The 7,078-nt window shown below is 41.1% G+C and overlaps 1 long non-coding RNA gene across 3 annotated transcripts; it reads right to left on the reverse strand.

The window, feature by feature from the left end:
• Window positions 1-401: 401 nt before the first annotated feature.
• LOC109735024 (uncharacterized) lies at window positions 402-3,571 on the reverse strand. 3 transcript variants are annotated; one of them, XR_012184339.1, is made up of 7 exons: window positions 3,244-3,571; window positions 2,899-3,126; window positions 2,452-2,781; window positions 2,180-2,235; window positions 1,955-2,047; window positions 1,063-1,168; window positions 402-891 (listed from the first exon to the last, which is right to left on the reverse strand). It is a non-coding gene; the product is annotated as an uncharacterized lncRNA (long non-coding RNA). The 3 variants fall into 3 exon arrangements; XR_012184340.1 differs by having other exon boundaries at window positions 402-883; window positions 3,244-3,566; XR_012184341.1 differs by having other exon boundaries at window positions 402-883; window positions 963-1,168; window positions 3,244-3,566.
• Window positions 3,572-7,078: the final 3,507 nt, after the last annotated feature.

Consider the following 7,078-nt stretch of genomic DNA (forward strand, 5'->3'; position numbering starts at 1 on the left):
GGTCGTCCTATTTTGGCTGAATTTTTGAAGTTCCAGAAGTTTGCGTTAGTTACAGATTACTACAGACTGTTCTGTTTTTGACAGATTCTGTTTTTCGTGTGTTGTTTGCTTATTTTGACTAGTAAGCCTGCACATGAAAATTCACGTGCATTGAAAAGATAGTCATGTAGTAGCTGTCAAAAATATTTCAAACAAACTTACACTATGATTAAGTTTAAGAAAAACTATAATAAAAAATGTACATTGTTAATGTACCTAAGCATGTTTTTTGACGAAGTCAAGGATGGTCATTCTCATTGTTCCTAGGCTGCTGCTGGCTGTTCATCAAAATTATGAATGCAAAATATACACATGTTTAATAACATTTTGTCCTTTTAAATACCATTGATGAAAAAAACGTATTGAAAAACACAACACTCCTTTGGTTAAATCTCATATGATGTAACCTGAGTACAAAACGACTATGATCTTAAATGACTTGTACATCAGGAGAAGGCAAAGATATATGCCATGTCCAATTGTCCAGAAGCATGAACAAGCTCATTGGAGGAAAAGAAGAAAGATACAACATGCTAATATTACTATTGTGCAATTGGTTCATAGTTTTGTCATGAAGCATATGGTTTGCCTATCAGGACCTATCATCTAGATTTGTGTGTTGCTTACTGGTATTGCCCCGGGCAATATTTTGTGAGTCTTGGTATGTTGAATATGTCCCAATTGTAAATGAAAATAAAGGGCCTGCATCTCCAATACTGTGCACACATGTGATCTATCTTGTGCCTCATTTGCATGAAAGCTCAGTGCCCAACTCCATATTACAAAGGCACAGAGGAATTAGTTCAGTTTGTAGCACAAACCCATCAACTTGAGAATCGCCAACCTGCATATCTAAGGAAATATTATTATGATTTAAAAAACTATTGGTTCGGTTCAGATAAAGGAAACAATAGATGTTGTACCAAATTATTGGTTCGGTTCAAACGCAGCAAACACATAATAGTGCCGCTGATCTGCCATGAACCATGGTATTGAGAGAGGTATCATTCATCTTCCTTTTACCTTTTCCTTTTCTAGAATGAAATAATCCTGGTCTGGACATTTTTTTCACCTACTTCGATTAAGGAAGCAACTCTCTATATGGACTATCATATACTCAAAAGTGTACCTGTAATATATTGAAAATTAAACCTTAAATAAAGCATAAAATATACTAATATAGAAGGCATGTATCAGCTATTAGAAGACAAACTTCAGCAGGTCTGTGCAAGACACCACATCACTTTTACATGCGACGAAACAATAAACACCACTAAAATCGCGTATCATAATCACCTGGAGTGGCATTTTTCTCCTTAGGTGGCAAACAAAATATCAAGACTTAGTACTCTGTAACAGATTTCGTACTTAGAAGAAAATGCCAAGATTTAGTAATCGTGTACGTGCAAATGCATGTATCAAATACTGTACAAAATTTTATTGTATGTGTAAAATAAAAAATGCCCATATTCAATTTTCAAGCTAATAATATTGTGTAGAGATCATAATAAAACAAGTATATCCTATTTGAAACTGTTACTGCACACCGAAACGTCAAAGCAAAAGACATGTTTTCATTTATCGTCTATGTTTGGACACACCATGTTTAATACATGCTGCAAAAATATATTTCGAGGCAAGAAATTCAAATTTTGTGTGTATATACAGCTTCATCCATACTGCAAAATCACCGAGGTCTTCACTTGATTCCATGTAACCAACAGCTACAAGAAAATAGTTACATTGTCTTGTGAAAGCATGTGAAATAAATCTAGTTGTATGAAGAAAACAGGTACCAATAATAAACTACATGGGTGCAAGTTTTCAGTGGAAACTATAACACAAATAGTTTTTTCTTTTGCTAGTAGCAACATGAATCAAAGCTAAGAAGACCGCAAAGATCAAAGGACCTCACTGTGATTCAAAAAGTCACTGGATTGTATATCGCCTTTTCAATATTTGCAACCGAAAGTTGAGAGCATTTCTCAAATGCGGCTCCCATATGCTTCTGTACAAAGGACAAGTAAGAATTTTGATCCCAATCAATATTTGAAAACAATGGCAGGACATCAGAGAATGATAATAAAGTTCCAAGCATCCCATATAGCATGAGAAAAAAGAAGATAGGGTGCTGCTTAACCTGATTTTCCAGTAATATGTTTTTTGTCCCCATGATGTTATATCCAAAGTGAGTTCCTGAGCCACAAAATGGTAACCCCTGTTATCATGTATTGTGAACATATAAAAGTTCCATCCATGTATAACTCCGAGCAAAAGCAGTTTGTATGACATGTTTGGACAAAGCTCTAACAAGCACCGCATGCTCAACACACTAAGCCGGTGAGACAACAGAACGAAATCAACTTACCCATTAAATAGATAGAGTAGGTCATCCACACTGTATAGACTTACCAAATCAACTTAACAACTTACGAAATCGACACCACGCTTTGAGGACCATCTGCCCTGTATGGATAGCTTTGGCGCAGGTCGTCCAGTACACACAGCTTTGGCGCAAGTTACTATAAACATATGTAAAAACAGCCCTGATCACCGTTGATACAAGATTCTTAATTAGATCCATCTGAATTATCTTGCTCAGTAGTTCTTAGAATACAAGACACTTATAATAAAACAAGTAGTACTCCTAGTTCCTTTGGTGATTCGAATCCTCACGAGTTGCAGAGATCAGATTTAGAAAAGTAGCATTGAGGAAGGAGCTGCAGCGTTCCCACGTCCAGGCTGGGAAGAGCCAAAAAACCAGAAATCAAAGATTACTTGCAAGAAGAACAACATTATCCAACGCCACCATACATCACAAATCATAAGCTAAATAATACATGGATACGCCTGCTTTACCCTCTAGACGGTGGTCTCAATCGGTGTATCCCTTTCATGGGCGGAAACTGGTCTTGCCCTGGGATCTCTGTGAGCCACGCATAACCGCGTCCACCGCGGTCGCGCCATCGCCGGACGGCAGGGACGCACCGGTTGAGGCAACAGCTACAGCAAACCAGGTCGGCCGGCCGCAGTGGTGAATTCAGCATGGCGTCTCCCCTCACCTGAACGTCGGGGCAGCGGCATGGACTGGGGCAAAGCAGCCGCGCATCAGCAGGAGAGCGGAGGAGGGAACTTACTGGCTTGTCTACCTCTCAATCAGGTCGGCGGCCACGCGGTCGATGGGGGAGGGAGGCGTCGGCGTACCTGCGGCAGCAGAGGAGGAGAGGCAGGCGCGCGACGGGCGGTGGCTCCGCGGCTCCGGCTCTCCCGTGGCGAAGGGCGGCGACCTGGGGCGGCTCTCCCCCGGCGCGCGACGGGCTGCGACTTGCCGGCGACTCCCGCAGCGAAGGGCGGCGACCTGCGACGGGGATCCCTCGGTGCGCGACGGGCGGCGGCTCCGGCTCTCCCGCGGCGAAGGGCGGCGACCTGCGGCGGGGCTCCCCCGGCGGGGCGGCTCCCGGGGTTTCTCCATTTGATCATTTGCACCCCCGAGAGGCTACCCGGTGGGGCCCGGAGCCACTGTCATTGAGACAATCACAGGGTAAATCATCCAACCCTTGTATAGTGGGGCAAATCATCCAATCCCCCGGGGGCTCCTGTGGCTAAGGATGGGGTGAGAGAGGCCGTGCGTTCGTGTGCGGGCAGCGGGTTTTTTTTTACGACGGGCAGTTCTAGTGGGGTAATGCATGGTTGGTAGCGTTACACACCGGATGATTAAGAGCCATTAGATGTTGATGATGAATGGATGTGATTGTTTGGATCTGCCCCTCTCTTCCTTTTATAGTGGTAATAGATAGATGAATTTATGGCTAGTAAAAGAGCTTATAAACCATAGTGAAGTTGGAATACAGTAGGTTTAACATAAATATAAATAAAGAATGAGTTCATTACAGTACCTTGAAGTGGTCTTTTGTTTTTTCTTTCGCTAACAGAGCTCACGAGATTTTCTGTTAAGTTTTGTGTTGTGAAGTTTTCAAGTTTTGGGTAAAAGATTTGATGGATTATGGAATAAGGAGTGACAAGAGCCTAAGTTTGGGGATGCCCATGGCACCCCAAAATAATCTAAGGACAACTAAAAGCCAAAGCTGGGATGCCCCGGAAGGCATCCCTCTTTCGTCTACTTCCATCAGTAACTTTACTTGGAGCTATATTTTTATTCACCACATGATATGTGTTTTGTTTGGAGCGTCTTGTATGATTTGAGTCTTTGCTTTTTAGTTTACCACAATCATCCTTGTTGTACACACCTTTTGAGAGAGACACACTTGATTCGGAAATTGTTAGAATACTCTATGTGCCTCACTTATATCTTTTGAGTTATATAGTTTTTGCTCTAGTGCTTCACTTATATCTTTTAGAGCACGGTGGTGGATTTGTTTTATAGAAACTATTGTTCTCTCATGCTTCACTTAGATTATTTTGAGAGTCCTACAAAACAGCATGGTAGTTTGCTTTAACAATAATAGGCATTCAAGATTAGTAAAGAAGAAAAAAGAAAAATTCTTATGAGTGTGTTGAATACTATGAGAAGTTTGATGCTTGATAATTGTTTTGAGATATGAAGATGGTGATATTAGAGTCATGCTAGTTGAGTAGTTTTGAATTTGAGAAATACTTGTGTTAAAGTTTGTGATTCCCGTAGCATGCACGTATGGTGAACCGTTATGTGATGAAGTCAGAGCATGATTTATTTATTGATTGTCTTCCTTATGAGTGGCGGTCGGGGACGAGCGATGGTATTTTCCTACCAATCTATCCCCCTAAGAGCATGCGCGTAATACTTTGCTTTGATAACTTGTAGATTTTTGCAATAAGTATATGAGTTCTTTATGACTAATGTTGAGTCCATGGATTATATGCACTCTCACCCTTCCACCATTGCTAGCCTCTCTAATACCGCCCACCTTTCGTTGGTATCATACACCCACCATATACCTTCCTCAAAACAGCCACCATACCTACCTATTATGGCATTTCCATAGCCATTCCGAGATATATTGCCATGCAACTTACCACCGTTCCGTTTACTATGACACGCTCCATCATTGTCATATTGCTTCGCATGATCATGTAGTTGACATTGTATTTGTGGCAAAGCCACCGTTCATAATTCTTTCATACATGTCACTCTTGATTCATTGCATATCTCAGTACACCGCCGGAGGCATTCACATAGAGTCATATTTTGTTCTAAGTATTGAGTTGTAATTGTTGAGTTGTAAGTAAATAAAAGTGTGATGATCATCATTTTTAGAGCATTGTCCCAAGTGAGGAAAGGATGATGGAGACTATGATTCCCCCACAAGTCGGGATGAGACTCCAGACAAAAAAAGAGGCCATAAAAAAAGGCCCAAATAAAAAAATGAATAAGAGAAAAAGAGAGAAGGGACCATGTTACTATCCTTTTACCACACTTGTGCTTCAAAGTAGCACCATGATCTTCATGATAGAGAGTCTCCTATGATATCACTTTCATATACTAGTGGGAATTTTTTATTATAGAACTTGGCTTGTATATTCCAATGATGGGCTTCCTCAAAATGCCCTAGGTCTTCGTGAGCAAGCGAGTTGGATGCACACCCACTTAGTTTCTTTTGTTGAGCTTTCATATACTTATAGCTCTAGTGCATCCGTTGCATGGCAATCCCTACTCACTCACATCGATATCTATTGATGGGCATCTCCATAGCACGTTGATACGCCTAGTTGATGTGAGACTATCTTCTCCTTTTTGTCTTCTCCACAACCACCATTCTATTCCACATATAGTGATATGTCCATGGCTCACGCTCATGTATTGCGTAAGATTGAAAAAGTTTGAGAACGTCAAAAGTATGAAACAATTGCTTGGCTTGTCATCGGGGTTGTGCATGATTTAAATATTTTATGTGGTGAAGATAGAGCATAGCCAGACTATATGATTTTGTATGGATAACTTTCTTTGGCCATGTTATTTTGAGAAGACATAATTGCTTAGTTAGTATGCTTGAAGTATTATTATTTTTATGTCAATATTAAACTTTTTGTCTTGAATCTTTCGGATCTGAATATTCATACCACAATTAAGAAGAATTACATTAAAATTATGCCAAGTAGCATTCCACATCAAAAATTCTGTTTTTATCATTTACCTACTCGAGGACGAGTAGGAATTAAGCTTGGGGATGCTTGATATGTCTCCTACGTATCTATAATTTTTTATTGTTCCATGCTATATTATATTCTGTTTTGGACATTATTGGGCTTTATTATACACTTTTATATTATTTTTGAGACTAACCTATTAACCGGAGGCCCAGCCCAGAATTGCTGTTTTTTGCCTATTTCAGAGTTTCGCAGAAAAAGAATATCAAACGGAGTCCAAACGGAATGAAACCTTCGGGAACGTGATTTTCGGAACGAACGTGATCCAGAGGACTTGGACCCTACGTCAAGACATCAAACAGGAGGGCACGAGGTAGGGGGGCGCGCCTACCCCCCCCCCCTCCCAGGGCACGCCATCCACCCTCGTGGGCCCCCTGTTGCTCCACCGACGTACTCCTTCCTCCTATATATACCTACGTACCCCCAAACTACCAGATACGGAGCCAAAAACCTAATTCCACCGCCGCAACCTTCTGTACCCGTGAGATCCCATCTTGGGGCCTGTTTTGGAGCTCCGCCGGAGGGGGCATCAATCACGGAGGGCTTCTACATCAACATCATAGCCTCTCCGATGATGTGTGAGTAGTTTACCTCAGACCTTCGGGTCCATAGTTATTAGCTAGATGGCTTCTTCTCTCTTTTTGAATCTCAATACAATGTTCTCCCCCTCTCTCGTGGAGATCTATTCGATGTAATCTTCTTTTGCGGTTTGTTTGTTGAGACCGATGAATTGTGGGTTTATGATCAAGTTTATCTATGAACAATATTTGAATCTTCTCTGAATTCTTTTATGTATGATTGGTTATCTTTGCAAGTCTCTTCGAATTATCAGTTTGGTTTGGCCTACTAGATTGATCTTTCTTGCAATGGGAGAAGTGCTTAGCTTTGGGTTCAA

The sequence above is a fragment of the Aegilops tauschii genome, chromosome 5, assembly GCF_002575655.3.
Source record: "Aegilops tauschii subsp. strangulata cultivar AL8/78 chromosome 5, Aet v6.0, whole genome shotgun sequence".
Classification (NCBI taxonomy): domain Eukaryota; kingdom Viridiplantae; phylum Streptophyta; class Magnoliopsida; order Poales; family Poaceae; genus Aegilops; species Aegilops tauschii.